The following is a 4,070-nucleotide window of genomic DNA, read 5'->3' on the forward strand; positions in this document are numbered from 1 at the left end:
CCGTGATATAGTGGTGGCGTCTTAACAACGGAAGACACCAGCCGGGGAGTGAGTGGTCTGTGCGCATCGCGAATGCACGGCCAGACTTTTCTTTCAAGAGGGAAGCGAGCCTTCCCTACTTTTATTGCTTTCTCTTTCACTGGCCCCGCGGACTCCGAGCTGTGCGCGAGAGAAAGGACCCCGCTCCCTCCGTTCGGTTCCTGGAGGTGACCCAGTGACGACGCTTCGGGGTGTCGGGTGTTGTTTCCCGGGACTGGGGGCGGCGACGGGGATGGAAACCGCGGTTGGAAAAGCGCGGGCCGGCCAGACTCGCCCCACCGGCCCTAGAGACCGGACCACTTTTTTACGGGGCTAAAACTGAACGTTTTGGGTATTTTTAACTTGCTTTTTTGACCTTCTCAGTGTAATTAAAGTTTGTTTTAAATGTTCAACTGCGTTCGACCCGTTATCTAGCTGGACAGCGGACGCTTTGATCCCGTCAAGTGCGATCCGCGAGGCCAGCATAGTAACTGTTGTAGAAGTCATATATATCCAACGTCTGTGACATACTTGTTGCACCGCGGCAGGTATGGTATCATAACCGGATTCTTATTTTCTATATTTTTGCGGTTGTCGATTGAAAAAACCGCAATGGGCTGGTCTGCGCTCCTTCGGCTGGAACTGTAGCGTTGCCATCGAGAGCTGCATTGTCGTCTAAGAAATAAGCACTTTGAATAAATTTTCGCAAATGAAGACATTGTAAAAATATATTTGAGACAACCGCCATGAGTATACAAGCAGAGAGAACGAGGGCGAGGAAACGAAAACACCGCAGAAAGCGCCCGGACAACGCCCGAAGTGTAGCAGGCGACAGGCGCGAGTCCTTGCCCCTACGTCACGCGAGCGGCGCTCGCAGCGCCCCTGTAGTTCGTTCTCGGGGCTAATATGTAATCGTAAGAAAACGCGCGAAACGCCCCTGTGCGCCACAAATCATAAATCCCATTTCACTGACTGCAGGCGCAACGTTATCTACCGCTGAGCTGTGAGAAAATGTATAGAAGTCAAACGGGGGGAGGGGGGGGGGACAGTGTTTCAATGAAACAGCTCGTCAGCGCAACAATAACCTAAAGAATGGCTATGCGAGTCATTTAGCAGGACATTGTAACAAGCTACTGTCGCAACACTCCCATATTTGAAAAAACAAAATTCACAGTGAAAGGAAAAGGTAAGAGGGAAAGCGATAGAGGCTTACTACATTAGAAAATGAAGGGGATAAATGTGTAAGCGCTCGCTCTCCTGCCTTGTCGGGAAAAGAAATAACTTTTTTGAATGAAAGATTATGATGCTGCTGATTTGCAGATGTTTTTGCGACTGGTGTACTCATGCCGATGCTGAAAAACGTATAAAATGACTGGAGAATTTCAAAGAAACTTGCTGTTGGCAGTCGGCGCTTGTCTGTGGTATTTGTTTCCTCGTGTCCTTGTTTTATTAAAACTTCTTTCTGGGCGAGTTGGTGCATACTTGACATGAAAACTGTTTACAGCGCAAACACATGCAACCACAGCGCTTGTGTCCTGTCCCTTATACTTTGTGGTTGCATGTGTTTGCGCTGTAAACAGTTTTCATGTCCTTGTTTTATTCGCGCTGTTTAACCTCAGTTTAAAGTAACGAAGTAGAACGCGACGCGGAGGCCATGGTGTAGACACGGCCGCAAGCCATGCAGGAATGCAATGCCGCCAGAGGGGAATGGGCGAAGCATCATCACGACCGCAGTCCGCCCTGTCATGAGACGTTAATTTTAGGGATCGCCAGCCGTTTCAGGTGCGTATAAGAGCGGGCGTGAGAGAGAAAATCTGGGGGCTTTTGCTCGTTGAATATATGACTCTGCCCAGTGTGAGAGTTAGAGGACAATTCCACCGCTGGCAACCAGTTGTAAAGTTTAGACGTAGTTGAAGGGAGGGACTTCCCATCGCTGGCTACCAGTTGTACGGGTTGTAGTCGGCCATGAAGTATGTGGTAGCTGGCCCATGCCGTCGTCCAACTCACCCAAGCTTGGAACTTGGTTGTAGGGAAGAACTTGCTCTCATCCAGAACTAGGAGTACGGAATTTAGTTACAATATTTACATTACAACAGGAGATACATTTGAAGAGTCTAGCATGACTCCAAAATGGAGCACGGAAGACTTAGCACACTGCACACAGCACACGAGTACACCGTGAAACGGCTGCTTAAGAACCCTCTGTCCTCCCTAGATCCCTAGGCGACGGAGAACTGCTCTCCAACGTTCGTCCAATGGGAGCGTCCACAGTCGTTGGAGGCGTAGTCGACCCGCCTTTGAGGGGGAGGGCTCACACACTCCCATACGCACTTTGCATTCCCAGAACCCAACGAGTTGAGCGGGTCCTCGTAGACAGATTGTCACGCTGGACACCAGCAAACGCCTCTTGATTCCAGAGCTGACTTCTCAGGTAGCCGCAAGACTGTCAGCAGACTGTTATGAATTCTGGGGCCCATGAAAACGCACCGCGAAACTTTTCAGCAACTCTCTTGCTGCAAGTAGACCATGGAGGCGACAGCGAATCAAGTAGCAATACTTGGTCTGCCGAACGTGGCAGCCTTGCTGGCATCGCCGACTCCACGAAGGAGTCGTAGGGTTGATTAACTTGCTGTGGTCTCCATGGGTGCGATCTTGTACGCGTTCCAAAATAGAACGGAGGCGGTCCGTTCTGCACGTCACGAAATAGGCGGTCCGCAATGTTCGCGAGAATGAGCAGAAGCAAACAGCCAATGAGCGAAGTGGAAGCCTGCGTCACGTTTTTGACGTCTGCTTGGGGACCGTATAATATATTGAGAAGCGTTTCCAACATTTTGAGAAATATTTTACTATTATGACTGAGTAGCAAAATGTGTTGGTGTTGCTTTTCAAAGATTCAACTTGGAATGCGGAATGATTGAAACAAAATATTGCGGTTAATGTCTTCAAATGGCACTAGGTGGTGTCGCAGTTTTGCGAAACGTTTAGTGATGGCGCTAGCCACCACTCCGTTTCAAGCACACGGCGCGAATTTTGAAGCGGTTGGTTGAGTTGAGCACTTGCCTGCGGGAAGCCATGGCGCAAAACGTGGCAGCACCCGTGAAGGGACCGCGTGTGTCGGAGGGACAGAGGGAGATGGTGGTCGCCTTCATGGAGCAGCATCCCTAGCTGGCTTTAAGATCCAGCGAGCTGGGGCCGCGCTTCACTGTTGGCGACCGCCGACGGCTGTGGCAGCAGCTGGCCGACACGCTGAACAGGGAAGGCCCTGTCGTCAAAACCACAGAGCAGTGGCAGGAGTGGTGGAGCAAACAAGTTTATGAGTCCCGCCGCGACGCTGCCGCAATCGCCCAAGAGCAAAGGTGAGTGACCGTCGAATGGTCTGGGCGATTTGTCCTTCGACATTGGCGTGTATGTTCAGAAGCACAGGAGGGGGACGGCTACCCGGTTTCCGTGACCGAGTCCTCCAGCTGACCGGGATGGTCCGTCTCCACGGCGTCACCGACCTTCCCTACCAAGAAGTAAGCACACTGCCACCGTAATATCATGGGTTCCTGAACGGTGCCGGCTTAGAGTTTGCCATTATCTGTAAGTGGTACCTTTAGCGGAACGCGACACTGTTGGTTAACAGGAAAATAGCGTAGGAGAGAACGCAAAAGCAGGTAGGGTAATCAACTAGAATCTCAGTTTGCTGCGCTTTCGGGGAAAGGAGGATTAAGAGATCATCACAGAATTAAAATGCCTTCAGGGAAGTGCACGAAGATGGTAATACATGGGATCATTAAGCACTCAATAATTGCAGAATATTTCCGGAAATGTGTAGTACGAAAACTTGTAATATAGGCATTGTAACAAATAGTCACGTAGTGAAGGGATACGCTTATGACACTTTCCAGCAGGTTGACGTCCCCACTGCGGCGATGGAAAGGGTCATTGTGGAAGGAACAGACGAGGCTGCGGGCGTGCAGAGCACAGCGACACGTAAGCATCAGAGGAACGAGTGTTTTAATTATCGCCAAATGTGTGTGTAGTTCGTAAACATTTAATGTGTTTACTCT

Source organism: Dermacentor variabilis, chromosome 3, assembly GCF_050947875.1.
Source record: "Dermacentor variabilis isolate Ectoservices chromosome 3, ASM5094787v1, whole genome shotgun sequence".
NCBI classification, from domain to species: Eukaryota; Metazoa; Arthropoda; class Arachnida; order Ixodida; family Ixodidae; genus Dermacentor; species Dermacentor variabilis.